Source organism: Zalophus californianus, chromosome 3 (genome assembly GCF_009762305.2).
Source record: "Zalophus californianus isolate mZalCal1 chromosome 3, mZalCal1.pri.v2, whole genome shotgun sequence".
NCBI lineage: Eukaryota > Metazoa > Chordata > Mammalia > Carnivora > Otariidae > Zalophus > Zalophus californianus.
In genome coordinates, this window is record NC_045597.1 from 32689885 (window position 1) to 32706099 (window position 16215).

Below are 16215 nucleotides of genomic sequence, written 5' to 3' on the forward strand. Positions count from 1 at the left end.
TGACAACCCAACATGACAGATGTTATGATGGATGTGGATACAAAATGCTATGTACAGGCAGTTCTTGCTTTTCACAGTCATATGGAACCTTAAAAATGTACAAGCTGAAACTGTGCAAAGCGATATTAATAATCAATAAGAAAAATTATGACTGTTCTGTGACCTTTAATTTTTTTTTCAAACATTAAAGCTATCTTAGTGTTGGTATTAAACATATAGATAAATGAAGATCAGTGAAATCAATATTTAGTACACTGTAATTTAAATATTAGAAACTTTGAGAATTAAAGTGTTTCATCTCATTGTAAAAAACAAAAATTGTCAAAGTCGTTCTATTTTTTCATTTATTTATTTTTCCAGAACAATTCTATTTAATGGAGGTGGGCAGCAGGATGTTCCACTATGATTAATTTAGTCCAGGGACCTGTCAACATTAGGTAGAGAAGAAACAACCATCATTCTTTCGGGAGTAGCCTCCATTGGTGGCTGCAGTGTGAAGGGACACTATGGATGCCTGGATGCTGTGGATAGACTCCTTCTTAGGGTTGAGCCAGTGTCTGATGTTAGCTCGGGAAGTGATGGAAGGTGGCGGAGGAGGGGGTAAAAGTTCTCCAGGGAATTGGGTCTTGATGATTCCATGGGTATCCTGGGTGGTCTCCTGGTGTTAAAAGCATCTCACTTTTGTTCTTGAACGTCCCTGTGTGATGGTTGTACAAGGCTGCTAAGCGGAAATCCAGGTCATCCTTTGGTGTCTCAGGATCAAAAAAATAAACATCCCGCCTCATGGAGGTGATTGTGGGAGTTGAGCTGAGCTGACTCCAGGGTTCCTATTGCTGAGCAAGGTAAGCTGGGTTCTTATATGGCAGTTTCTTGGAAGCCCGGAGTTTTCCCAGGAAGGTACCATCATTATCCAATGTAGGGTGCTGGAAGGGGTCTCGGGTGAAAGGCATGGTAAAATGCGGAGTGAGCCGCTGGTGTTGTCAAAGTCGTTTTAATAGTGCTTTTCTTCTTCTCATTAATATGGAGCAAGCATCTTTTTTAATGCCTTGGTCAGCTGCCATATTCCCTTCTAAGTGTGATAACACTTTATCCCTTGTACTTTCAATGTCATGAAATTTCTTCAAGAATTCCTTTCATGTGAAGATTTGTTGGTTTTTGGTTTTGTGTTTGTGTTTTGTTTTTGTTGCCATTGTCACTTCTTCTGGGACATCTTCATCCTTTCATCACAACCACTTTCCTCATTCATGTCCATAAGCTCACCTCCAGTCAGTTCCTCTGGCAGCACATCGAGGGTATCTCAGCCAGTGGCAGTAGTCAACGTTCCCTTAGTAGGCTCTTTCTCCTATAATTCTATTTATGTTCAATTCCAGTTTCTCTTTCAGCATTGTCACCTTTCATTTCTTTGCTACACTTTTGCCACTGATGGCCAATTCCCTCTGTCAATGATCCATTTTGTAAAATATCATGTGGGTTTATCCCTAGGAGACAAGGAGGCAATGCAAGTATATGCTTTTAGTCTATTCATAAACTGAATAACCTATGTGCAATGACCAATCACCAACAAATTTTATTTGTTTTTTTATTTTACATATATGAAACTTTTTATTTATTTATGTACTTTTAATTTAAATTTTAGGTACTTAACATACCGTACAATATTGGTTTCTGGAGTAGAATTCAATGATTCATACCAATGAATTTTAAAAGAAGAAACATGATTGGTCGCTGATCATGATGCACTGAAGAGCTAGCAGCAAAGTTTGTGCTTTATACAATTACTCATAGTTTATATAAGCTGGTAAGTGAAAGTTGAACTGTGTTGTTGAGGAACTGGTATTATTTAATTGAACCATGGTAACTGAACTCATGTGTAGTGGAATGACAAAAATCAAGGGCTGCCTATGTAGAATGACATGGAGACCTTAAAATATAAATTAATAAGAGCATAGTCCATCCAGGGATGGCCAGTCAGTCTACCTGGAACTAAGGTTGTATGAGGAAGATGGAGGTCATACAGAATCGGTAGAGTTGAGGCTTGAGACAAAACTGTGGTTAAATTTAGCATAAAATTCCCATGTAACTGTCGCCATCCTGCCTGTTAAGAAACTGCTCTTAACTTCATTCCTACCTTACCTAGTTCTTTCCCCATTCTCACCAAAGGTTACCCAAGATATCAAAACTGCAGTCCTTAAGTCACCCTTTCTAATCCATCATTTGAACCTGGTCTTTGTGCAGGCTCTGAGAATTGTTAACAACCATTCACCCCTCTGTGCGAGCATGTCACTTCCTCCTTACAGCCAGCTCGAAGTGATAGCAGAAGCCTACTCGGGGCTGTCTCAACATTTTTGTTAAGGAGATGTCTTTGCTTTCCCCCCATGAAATGAGAATCACAGACACTGGCAGTAAGCGAGGTCATCTATATCTGACTGTGGCCATGTAGCGGAATAGTGAAAAGCCCAGTGGACTCAGTGAGGCTGAATGTTTCTGTTCCTAGTTCACCCATTACTTTCCTTGAGCAACACATCTCACTTCTCTAATTCTAAGTTTCCATAATGATAAAAAGATCTCAGCCCTCTCAGATATACTTCTCTAAAGACTGTGACTACCTTGGGTTTGTTGTGTGTTTTCTCAAAAATTATACTTTAGCTATAGGCATGCAGCAAGAAGGAAAAGGCAAGATTGAAAAGCCAAATAGAATTCCGCTCTTAAGAACTGATGAAGGTTCACTTGACATTCACTGTCAGAAGCAATGGATCTTTCTCCAGAATAATCTTGAAGAGTTTTTCCCCTTCCCAACAACTCCCAAGCAGCTGGGTCTAATGATCTATACAATAGTGAAGTTCTGCCTGAGTTCTTGATTGCTGATTTCCTTTAGCAACTCCCTAGCAACAAAACGCAATAGCAGTTGCCACTACAAACTTGACCTCGATTCTTTTCACAGAAGAGAACATAGGATATGGACAAAAATATCATTTTTCTCACATAGCATTAAATAGTTTAATTATGAAATACATACATATATGTATTAAAATACATACGAACAGACTCAACTAAGGAACAGAGAAAAAACAATAATGATTTAAAATAAAAAATACTGAAGTTTTTGGAAGATAATGACAGAAGAAACTCAAATAAGTGTGGTAAAAATAAGGAGCAGGAATAAAGTTAACTTAGAGAATTTGTAAGAGAAGGAAATCGAAAGTGGAGGTAGTGATGTATGAATAAGGCCTAGAAATGGTCATTCAGCTAACCCTGTCAGGGTGCCTGGGCAGCTCAGTCAGTTGAGCATCCAACTCTTGATTTTGGCTCAGGTCATGATCTCAGTCCCCAGCCCCCACACACACCGGGCTCAGCAGGGAGTCTGCTTGAGATTATCTCTCTCCCTCTGCCCCTCCCCCCACTCATACCCTCTCTCTTTCTCTCTATCTAAAATAAATTAATTAATTTAAAAAAAAAAGCTAAGCCTGTCTTCACACTCTCCAAGACATGATAATGCAGTTATATTAGGTATCAAGTTTAGAAACCCAGAAACAGTGAAAACACAAGGCATTATCTTTGTGTCTAAATACATGTATAATGCACCCTGGAAATACAAAGAAACAAGGCTGTTTGAAACAAGCAGCTTGAATTGCATGTGTTTAGGAGTCCCACATTATGAGCTAATAATGGCCATGGAACTGAAGAGATTTTTCTGTTCAAAACTGATTCTCAATTTGAAGAATTTCTCAAAAATACAGAAAGAAAGACAGAATATTAAGTTTGCTCATTGCCTTTCCATGTATTCTTTTCAAACTGAAATAGTACAAATGCTGCTTTTTTGCTCTTCACTGAGAATATGCAGCACTTGGAAATAAGATTGAGTGTGAGAGAGACAACAGGAAGGGAAAGAACCACACCCCAAAATAATGCTCTTCCACTGCATTTTTAAAGAAGCTTCTGTCTACAGTAATGCCATACTTTTTCTGTTTCAGTCTTAATTTTTTTCAAAGTATGACTTAAGTAATAGTGGCACCTGAAGTTCAGTAAGTCTTGCCAGTTAGAACTTGGCTGTACCAAGTAGAGGGAATAAACTAAAGGTCATTGCTGTTCTTACTTATCAACAGACTAGAAAAATCAAATAAACAAACAAACAAAAATAGAATTAAAAAGGCAACCAGAAAGTTTGGCCGATTCACAAATTGACAGGGATGTTTATTTTAATTTGTTTTTATTCAGAATTTTCTAAAATTGCTCCCTTCTCAATAACCTCTGGCCATTAGCATAGAAAAAGAATGGGCAGTTCTCTGGAAATCTATTTGAATTATAAAAATGCACTCATTGCAAAGTCATTGGGCACATGTACAAAATAAACATGTACTCTTACTCCTGAGAAACTATTTTATGGATCTTCTCAACTCATTCGAATTTTCTCAAGTGGCCTGAATGAGACGTAAGAGGATCATTATTACCTCAGACCCCACAAAGGTGATTTTTACAGGAATAGGATAAGAAGAGAATTTCAAAGGTTCAGATCCTCACAGAAGAGATTCGATTTCTGTTTTGAGAAATAGATTTCCCATAAAAGAGACCATGAGTTGCAAACAACTGCCTTGAAGTTAGAGTATATCATACAAGTTATGATTGGTGTCTACATTTTGTAGCCCTAATTGTACTGTGCAGTTAAAGTGTCAGGTCACTCAGAAGTGCTATAATTTGTTGTTGAAAAAGATGATGTTATTTGCATTTTGAGATCATTTTTCTGTAGGTTTCTGTTGAAGCCATGGCAATTAAAATAATTGATCAGTATTTGGGTTTGCAAAAAAATTTTTTCAATGAATTCCACATATACAGGTCTACTTGCATGGGCCAAGGAAAGAAAAGGATGGAGAAGATAGTAGACTGGAAACTCATTAAGGAAGGACAAATCTTCACCTAGAAGATCAATAGCTATAGAAGAGCTATGGAGTCGTGGACATATTTTTCTTCTTTATGAACCCTTCACTTAGTTGGCAAATATTCTTCTTGTTAAACTTTGTTATTGTCTGCTGATTGAAATTGCTTCAGAGTCTCCTACAGCCTATTTTATCTCCTTACAGTCTTTTAAGTCTTAATTTGCAAAAATCACATTCTTTTTTAAATTAAAAGATATATACATTTAAAAAAATATAATATAGCATGTCTTTTCCAAACACAGTACCCAAAACAAGACAAAAGTAATGAAAAGGCTTATCCTTGGAATCCTTTTAGTTAAATTTATCCTCCTCATTTAAGTTGTGGCATATTATTTTTTCTTATAATTATTGCTTCTGTGTCCATCAAATCACATCATGGCATGAATTTCATTTTCTTCACTTGGATTTATGAAGTTCTTTGAGAGCTGAATTTATGCCTTCAAATTATTTTGTATAATATGTAACAGTAAAGTAATAGAATTAATGTTTTTAATTGTATCGAATAACCTATATGTAGAAATGTGCACAAATCATAAATGCACACTGCTCTGAACTCTAACATATTAAATACATTCATGTAACCACCTATCAAATCAAGACACAGAATATTACCAGCATCCCCAGAAGCTCTCTTCATACTCCCTTCCATCACTTTGCTCAGCCAAGCATAACCACTCTCTTGAGTTCCTAACATACTATCATAGATTAATTTTGCCTGATTTTGGACACTAAATAAATAAAACCATATATTATGTACTCTTTGTGTCTGGCTTTCTGTTGTTGTTTCTCACCACGTTTGTGAGATTTGTCCCTGTTGCCTGTAGTTTCTGTTCGTTAATTCTCATCTCTGTGTAAAATTCTACTGAGGGAATATGCCACAATTTACTTAACTTTTCCACTCTTGACTGGCATTTGACAAGTTCTAGTTTGGGGCTATTATAAATATTGCTGCCATCAACATCCTTGTACATGTCTCTTGGTGAAAATATGTACTTATTTCAGTGGGATATATATCTAGGAGTGAAATTTCTGAGTCGCGGAGAATGTATATTTTTCAGCTTAGTAAATACTGCTGGAGGGTTTCCAAAGTGGTTGTACAATTTATACCCACAAGCAGTATTCCAGGTTCAGGTTGTGCCACATTTTTGTCAGCACTTAGATTTGTCTGTCTTTTCCTTCGTAATTCATGTGAGTGTGTAGTGCTATAGCATTATGTTTTTAATTTGTTTCCCTCAAGGTTCATCACTTTTTCATACATGTATTGCTATTTCATGTGTTGTTATTATTTCATATGTTTATTGGCCCTTTTGATATGCTCTTTGTGATATGCTTTTAAGACTTTGCCCATTTTTCTTTTGAGCTGTTTAGTTCTTAATTTTTTAAAGGGGGGAGGGGCAGAGGGAGAGTAGAGAGAGAATCTCAAGCAGGCTCCATGCCCAGCCCTGAACCCAACTCAGGGCTTGATTTCACGACCCTAAGATCATGACCTGAGCCAAACTCAAGAGTTGGATGCTTAACCAACTAAGCCACCCAGGTGCCCCTGAGATGTTTAGTTCTTTTTAATCAATAAGTACCCTTTATATAATTCTAGGTACTGTCTTTTTCAGGTATATGAATGGAAATGTCATGTCCCATGGTGAGGCTTGCTTTCTCACTCCATTAAGGTGTCTTTTAATAAAATAAAGTTCATAATGTTAATATAGTTGAATTTATTATTTTTTCTTTTCAAATTAGTGTATTTGTGTTTTATTTAAGAAATTTTTGCCTACTTCAACATCACAAAAATATTCTCCCATGATTTTTCTAAATTCTTGTTATTTTTACCTTTTAAATTTAAATCTTGATACATCTGGAATTGATTTTTGTCTATGGTGTGAGGTCAAGATTTTTTCCATGTGGTTAACAATTGACCCAACACCACTTACTGAAAAGACCTTCTACTGTACTACAGTGTAACATAAATCTGGCATTTGTGTATGTGTGGATTGCTTTTTGGGAGAAGGTAGGTCTCTCCTGCTACACAGTTCTACTTTACTGTACTTGAATCAATACCAGCTGTCTTAATTAGCCTCCAGTAGGTCTTGCTCTCTGGTAGGGTAAATCCTCCTGCTTTGTTTTTTGAATCCAAATTGACTTAACTATCCTTTGCCTTTCCATTTCCATATAAATGTTATTAAAGACTGTCATTTTCCATAAACGACTTACTGAGATTTTGAGATTGTTATATATCTACAAAACAGTTGAACAGTTTGAGAAGGATTGCTATCTAAATAATTTTGTCATCCAATCTATGAACATGATATATATCTTTTTATTTCAGTTCTCCTTAATAACCTTAATAATGTTTTTAGTATAGAAGTCTTGAATATCTTCAATTTATTACTAGGTAATTGATGCTTTTTGATTCTATTCATAAATACAGTATATTTTTAAATTTTATTTTCTATTTGCTACTGGTATATAAAAATAAAATTGATTTTTTTATATTGGTTTTTTTGGACATTGCTAAATTCTAGTAGTTTGCATATAAATTCTTCCACATTTTCTAAATACACAATTATGTTGTCTGTCAGGAAAAAAGAATACAAGCTTACAGTCCTATTTCTTAGTTATTTTTTCTGTTACTTTTGTGTGTGGGTGAGGGAGTTTTTGTGTGTTTGTTTGCCTAATTGCACTGGCTGAAAATTCCAACACAGTGTGATAGTGATAATCTTTAACTATGCTCAAGCTGAGGGAAGAGTTTTGGATGTTTCACCAGTAAGTGTTGTTTGTGGTAGTTTTTCATGAACTGATTTTAGAACAAATGTTAGATTAGTTATACATCCAAATGAATGTCTGTTTTCAAAGTGGTTTAAGAAACAATGCGTTAAATTTATTACTCAGAATGTTTTGGTCTTCTCCTCATAGCTTGCTACTAAAACTTTATGAGGTATACGTAGTAACATTAAAACACATAGTAACAGTAGCTTGAATAACGTGGGTTTGCATTGGGTGAGTTCACTTATACGTAGAATTTGTGGAAAAGCACGGTACAGCACTGTAAATGTATTTTCTCCTCCTTATGATTTTATTAATAACATTTTCTTTTCTCTAGCTAACTTTTTTGTAAGACTACATATGTATTATATATTATTCACTACCTATTATATATTACAAATTAAAAATTATAAACGTATATTTTTATGACTGTATGTATTATATAACATACAAAATATGTGTTAATCAACTATTTATGTTATCAGTAAGGTTTTTGGTCAACAGTAGGTTACTAGTAGTCAAGTTTTTGGAGAGTCAAAAGTTATACACAGATTTTCAACTGCATGGGAGCAGGGGTATTGGCATCCTCAACCTCCATGTTGTTCAAGGGTCAGTTATATACCATTATAAGATATATATGCGTATATAATATATAATATATAATATATATATATGTATCAGCATTATAAATTTAGTGCTTTGTTTTAAATCTCAAATGAAGTTGACTTTCTTAGGTTTTTTTACCCCTTATGATTCCTGTGATTTCTCTCTAAAATTTTTTCGTTGCTTGTTTTTCAATAAATATGTGTTGATTACAGATCAGCATTTATTTACAGATTTGCAATACTTCTTTAACGTAGTTCACTGTAGTTCCTCCTTTAAAAAAATTTTTTTTAATGCTGAGGGGCACCTGGGTGGCTCAGTTTAATACCAGTTAAGCTCAGGTCATGATCTCGGGGTCCTGGGATTGAGCCCTGCGTGGGGCTCCCTGCTCAGCGGGGAGTCTGCTTCCCCCTCTCTGCTCTGCCTCTCTGCTCTCCCTTGCTCAGTCTCTGAAATAAAAAAAAAACCTTAAAAATAAATAAATAAATTTTTATATAAATTTTTGTATAAATAAATTTTTTAATGCTGTAAGTCCAACACAAGGCTCCCTCCTTTACTATATAAAATTTAGTTATTAGCTGTGGTCACCATATACTTTGAAAATAAAAAATATGTATATTGGTTAGGCCCTCTGCCAAACACCATTTACCTCCCCGACCGTACGCTTTCCAATGCTTTGCTATCTTTTAGAAGTCCTGGGGTCTCTGAGAATTCCTGGGAGCTTAACTTGGTTACCTCTAACTACAATTTCTTATTCTCAGTGAACTCCCAGTCTCACTCATGTAACTATTATCCTTGGTAGAGACTACTAATTATCCCCCAGTATCCATTTTCTCTCTTATTATTTGAAGTAGAATCCCCCCATATCATTTTTCAGGAAGGAATACCATTGGTTAGGTAAAGACTACATTTCCCAGACTCTTCTGCACCCAGATGTGACCATTTAACTAAGTTCTGGCCAGAGATATAGAAGAGGAAGCAATGTTTGCAACTTCTGAATCCCGTCCTTCAAAAAGGAAGCTGTTTGCCTTTATTTTCTCTTTCTTACTTTCTGCGGGCTAGGGAATGGTAACAATGGAATAGTCAGCTTGGACCCAGAAGTACTCACTAACTTGGGTCCCTTGCTAGACTTGTGCAGAATTGCCCGTCTGACGTGGTCTGGTGGCCTACCCATGGACGATAAAATGAGAGAGAATTGAACTTCTGCTTTATTTAAGCCACTGTGTTTGGGTTTTCTTTATTACAGAAACTTAGCTTATATTCCATATTGTTTAGTGCTCAAATCTGTTCTCTTCTTTCTGTCCCGCACTGGTTAAGGCATGGAACAAAGGTCCTTCACCTTGATTTTGTGAAAATGCTGCTCAGGAAGTGGTAGAAGTTTATTGAAAATTTGGGGATAACAGCACAGGTAACATTAGACACAGAACAGTTCTGCTGAGAGCCTAATACAGAATATTAGACACCACTTTCCCTACAAAAGTATCCAAGTCCTATCTGCTGTTATGGGTTGAATTGTGTCCCTCAAAAAGATATATTAAAGTCCCTGACACCTGTGAATGTGACCTTATTTGGAAATAGAGTCTTTACAGATGTAATTAAGTTAAGGTGAGGTCATTAGTGTAGGCCCTAATCCAATCTGACTAGTGTTCTTGTAAGAAGAGGAAAACACCCATGTGAAGATTCTGACACACAGAGAGAATGCTGTGTGACAATAGAGGTAGGGATTGGAGTGATGTAGCTGCAAGCCAAGTGAACACCAAGAATTTTTAAAGATTCCAGAAGCTGGAAAGAGGCAAGGAAAGATTCTTCTCTATAGGTTTCAGAAGGAGCATGACCCTAGCAATACGTTTGGACTTTTAGCCTCCAGAACTGTGAGGCAATACATTTATTTTAAGTCACCCCACCTGGGATTCTTTACTAGGACAGCCCTAGCAAATTAACACGCATCCATAGGAAGTTTCTCACTAGCCAGCTACTGTGTTCCTAATGTCCCCAAGCCTCTCATCAAGATGCCATTCCTATCTTTCCCCAGATTATTCTCTTCCTAACTCCCCAGTGTTCTTAGATGGCAACAGATAGAGATTCCAGAATGCCATTTCAGTTTGTATAATTCTGAGAAAAAGATTTTGGGATTTTGTTTCTTAAAGTTGCTAACAGCAATAAGAAGCATCAATGTGTGATAACTGATAACTGCGATTAAGAAAGCATTTAATTTCTCCAAAATATCCCCAAGCATGCGTTTGGCACATGCTTTTTACTTGTGACATTTCTGCTGTAAAACCTCTTGCCAAAATTTCTAAGTTCAAAATAATGTTTTCATACTCTATGATGTAGTCATATTATTTCTATATATTTATGTCATCATATATATGTTTAATGATGTAGTCAGATATATTTGTACTCTGAAAAAAATCAATTCTTTTCAAAACCCAAGTTTTGGTATGGCTTTGATTTCCTAAATATGTGTGTGTGTGTGTGTGTGTGTGTGTGTGAGATGTATGTATGTATTTAGTTGAATTGAATAGAGCTGAACTGGATTGAACTGAATCAAATTGAATGAAATTGAATTATGGAACTCTGCTATGTTTATTTAGTGAAGGTTAGCTGTAGAATAGAATAAAGAATATATCTTTGAAAAAATATTGCTTTTAGAAATGCCTGGGTGGCTCAGTTGGTTAAATGTCTGCCTTCAGCTCATGTCATGATCCCAGGGTCATGGGCCTGTTTCTCCCTCTGCCTGCCACTCCCCCTGCTTGTGCACTCACACACTCTCTCTCTCTCTGACAAATAAAAAAATATTAAAAAAATTTTTTTTTAAATAAAAAGTACTGTTTTTATCATGGGTACACTATTATTAAATAATCAGCTCACTGTTGTCCTGTTACTTCATCATTGTTCTTTATTACTATCTTAGCAGTAGCAAAAAAAAAAAAAAAAAGTATGATTTTATTCCCTGGTGATTCCTTATGTTAGGTAGTGAAATTGAAGTGATACATATTATATAGCCTGCTCATTAGAATGAAGAAGGTCCATGTCCTTCTTAGATATTTTCTGATTCCATTTTTGTTCAATTCAGCTGTTACATAGCATCCTTGGGCCTTAAAGTACTGACTATGTCAGTGTCCTATAATCTTTAAACATTAAGACCAGAACATAGTAGATACTTGTGGTACGAGAAATGATATGCTCAGTTATGCAAATAAAAAAAAATGAATGATTTTTTTTATCTCAGTATGAATTTTGATATAGCTGGGAGACCAACTTATCTATTCAGTATTTCAGCTCCGTTTTGATAGGCTTTTAACAGTAAATCTTTCTACAGTGTAAGTAAATATATATAAGTATGTGTATATGTAAATTTAAGTGTTAGTTATAATTCTCATCTCCCCCTTTCTATCTCTGATCATTCATAATAATGTTTTCTTATTTATGGGAATATGATTTCCTTAGAGGAAAAAAAGGCTGCCAGACTCATCTATAGACATAATTGTTCAGTAGAAAAAGTTCATCTTTTGCCCTCTCAATTTCTACTCTTCATATCACCCCTCCCCTTACTCATTTTTTCATTCAGTGGGCTACTTACTCATCATTCAACCTGGGTCTATAACTCTGCTCATCCAAGTCTTTCTTGACCCTTTTTTTCACTACTCCAGATTTGCCATGCAAAGTTTGTATTCTCTGCTTCATTTCCTTAGGTTCCTGATTGTTTTATTCTTCACAATATTCTGAAAAGAGTTGTCTATATACACTTATTTATTTCTGCATCTCCCACTCTCTAACACTTACCCAGTCTAACTTCTTTCTGATCACTCCATCAGAATAGCCCTCATGGAGGTCATTGATGATCTCTATTGCCAAATGTATAGGACACTTTTCAGTTCTTATGATGGCTGACATCTCAGCCACATCCAACATCATTGACTATTCCATCTTATTTAAACAGTCTCTTCCCTTGGCTTCGGTGGCCCAGCACTGCCCTGCTGAAGTGCTTCGGGACTCTCCTACTGATTCTCTTCTCTCTTTGTGATCCTCTCGCACTCATGCCTTCTGTGATATCTAGAATTATATGTTTATGTGATAAGATGTCCCATGATGGAGGGAATATGGAATAGTTAGGCTGGTTGTGCAGACAGAGTTAAAATTATAAAATCAAAAGCAGTAATGAGACTCTAGCATGGTGATACATAAGAATGAAAAGTCTATAAAATGATGACAAATAGGAAGAACATCCAAGATGGATAAAGGGTAAGGGGACAAAGGAAAAGATGGAGGAAGGATTGTCCAGAGAGTGCAGGAACAAGAGCAGTGGGGAGGATTTGTGTTGCTTTTTCCCCTCCCTCTTGCTGTTTCCTACATCTTTCCACCAATGAGCTTTAAAATGAGATACTTAATGAGGGACTGAAATAGGTTGGCTAGGTAAGTATAGAATAGTGATCAGTACCTAACGGAGGATGATGTAATTTAGGATTAGCCAAAAAAGGAGGACAAGAAGCCAGAGTAACTTGTGGCGGCAGCATCTACGATAGAAAAAGGGCACCTCTGCAAATGTAACAATTCTATATGAGAAATACATTGTTAATTAGGGTAATGCCAGCAGTTGGAACAAATGAATCTGAAAAATGTATAATGGCTCATGTATAAGAGAAATTATTTCTCACTTACATAAAGACCAAAACTAGTGTGTCTGACTAGCGAACGGCTCCCTCCAAACAGGGACCCAGGCCTCTTCATATTTTGCTTTCTCCATCTTCAAAACACGGCTTCCAAGATCACTGTGCTCATCTGTATCTGGCCGGCAAAAAGCTTCAGAGCCTGGAGGATCATTCATGGGAAGATTTCATGGACCAGGGGTGGACACAGAACACGTCAGATTCACCCACATTTTAGTGAGCAAAAATCAGTTCAGTAGTAGTGATTACAAGGGAAACTGGGAAACATAGTCTAGCCATGTACCCAGGAGGGAGAGGAAACAGGCTTATTGACTAGCTAGTAAGTCTCCAACACACATTGTAAAATGAGAATGCATGTGCTTCTGAAAAGAGTACACCTTGAGTACAATGTATTCATAGTGGCCAGTGATTTATTTGCAACACAAGCACACCTTAAATTGAAGGGTAGTGGCATGTCAGGATGCTGCGCTGAAGATGAGTCCATGTGAAACTGAGGAACACCACATAGTTCTGTCCTAAGACTTTGTGCAACACAGTATGTCAAGTTTGATATTTTCCCTATTACCCATCATGCAGTATCATTGTGTATACAGGAATATATGGTGTGCCTTTCTCTGGGCGTTTTCCAATCTAAACCAAAAAAAGAAAAAAAAGAAAAGAAAAAGAAAGCCCTTTAACTTCTTAAAAAAAAAAAAAAGATATTTCTCGATCCCCAAGGTTTCAGACTTCTTTGCACCCCAGAGCCACATCTGTCAATGGATTAACTGAGAAACAAAGCAAGCACCCGGTATTCATTAGCTTTAGAAGGAAATTACCCTGCCACTTCTGCAATGGCAAATGCCATCATTCTCTTATGGTGATAGAAGATCATTTAAAACTGGCTTCTCACTAACTGAGACGACAATGAAAACAAGTTAGCCCTGTTGGCTGATTCTTTTTTTTTTTTTTTTTATGTGAGTGTTTGACCGTGAGGCATCAACCTGTTCCAGTAAACATGACTTTTACATCATTTTGGAAATACATACGGTGAAAGTGTGTGTGTGTGTGTGGCAGGTGGTGTACATATATTTTTAGATGAGTGGTTGACTAGCATGGTCTGCACAGAGAAAGTGTTGAAGAGACATTAGTTGACTTCATCAAGAGTTAGATCAGCATGCTATCTCTTTCACTGGCTAGGAAATAGTTTTGGGCATTTACTTTTATGTATCTGTAAATGTAGTATAATTCATATGAAAGATCTTTGGAATTTTTGTATATATAAACTACATTTACTAAAATAAAGTTGATCTTTCTTAAAATTAAAACAGAAATAATGAAAGGGAAGAAATTCTCTAAATGAGTTCAATGACAAAGGGAAACAATGCTCACACATTCTTAAAAAGGCATGCTTATCTTTTAATTATTCATTCATTTAGTCAATAAATCTTTTAAGATCTTATAGAACCTTGTTAATCAAAGTGTAGTCTGCAAAGCAGCAACAGGGGTATCACTTGTAACTTGTTAAAAATGCACCATGTTAGCATCCAACTCAAATTTCTGGAATTAGAACTATTTTTAACAAGATGCGCAGATGACTTGCATGCACATCAAAACTTGAGAAGTACTGCATGCACAACACTCTACATACAGTGTACATAGAGTTTTTCACATCAACGGTCACTGGTCAGATAGCACTAAGCAATTAGACACAGAACCTGTAGAGAACCACAGGTCTGCCGTAGTTCTTAACTGGGGGCCGATTTTGTCAATTGTCTGGAGACATTTTGGATGGACACAACTGAGGAAATGCTACTAGAATCTGGTGAGTAGAGGATAAGATACTACTAAATATCCTACAATGCACATAACAGTCCCCACAAGAAAGAATTGACCTTCTTCAAATGTCAGTCAAGTGCTGGTGCGAAGCCAAAGGCGTGGTTCACTAACTTCGGCATGCATTGGAATGACCTAGAAGGCTTGTTAAAACACCGATTGATGGGACCATCCTCAGAGTTTCTGATTATGGGTCTAAGGTGGGACCTAAGAATTTGTTTCTATTAACTTCCTCAATAATTCCAGTGCTGTCAGTCTTGAAGCCATACTTTGGGAAGCACTGGTATAGAGCGACAGGAGATGCTATTTGGCCCATTGTGGCCTTTTGCTTTAGCCTCCTGAGGGCTCCGGAAATTCCTGGCTAGTTAACTAGAGCCCAAGATGCCTTGATAGTTACGGCTTGATGAGAAGCTGGGCAGTGAAATCTCTTTGAGGGTTCCTTGGGGTGGGGTGGGGATGCAGTCAGGGCTGAGTCAACAGAGAAGATACAGTGCCATTGTCATTTACAGATGATACCAGATGGCAGCTAAATTCAGAGTCCAGACTGCCTGAAGGGCTTGCTAATTACAAGAGCCTTCAGCTGCAGGAAACACCCTAATCACCCCCGTGGCAGCTGGGCAGCCCGGGGGAAGGCCCTATTGCCAGTAGAAATTTGTGTTTAGTATAAAGTAGTACTTGAAGGGTAAAAATGACAAGTTCAATTTGGACCATGTTTAACAGAGAAGAGTGGGGCGTGGGGAGAGGAGGGAGGGGGAGAGGGAGAAAGAAATATATTTATGATGGGAGGGGTAGGGAGTGAATAAGGGGGAAAGGTAGGTTCAGTTAGATAGGATTCAGAGCAGGGAAGGTGCTGAGCCACTGGACCCCAGGCTGGGCCCTGGGGGACCCCCGCCCCCCATTGTCCCAGGCATCCTGCACACCACACCCTGTAGGATGGCCACGGACAGTGTTGCAGCGAAGACTTCAAGGTGGAATTTGTGGCTTCTACTTATCGCCTGCTGTATGCCCTCTACTTTTTGTGATCCCTTTCAAAAAAGCTGTAGATTTCATACCTTTAAAAAGGAAGTAAGGTATCTTCTGCTTTGTTTAATCAGCTAACTGCCTTTCTTTGGTTGGCAACCAGCACTGAGACAATTTTGTTCTGCGGGTGGCATTTAGCAAAACCCCAGGACTGTGAACGAGGAAAAAGCAGCAGGGAGGGGAAAACTACCCGAGCAGCTGTTTCTGGGCTACACCCCAAGTCATGGGGTTTGAGCCAAGTTCACGATATTCTCCTCTGCTGGAAATTTTAACAAAATTTCCTGCAAAGTGGGAATAAATTGGAGAAATGCATCCATAGTAAAATTGTTTACAGTTTAATATAGCAGGATACAAGGTTTTTAAATAAATTTTCATCTTTTGAAACTTGATTTTATAACAAAAAAATAGTAGTGATGGAATCC

General features: G+C 37.1%; 1 pseudogene; it reads right to left on the reverse strand.

Moving 5' to 3' along the window:
* Positions 1-433: 433 nt before the first annotated feature.
* LOC113920883 lies at positions 434-950 on the reverse strand (annotated as a pseudogene).
* Positions 951-16215: the final 15265 nt, after the last annotated feature.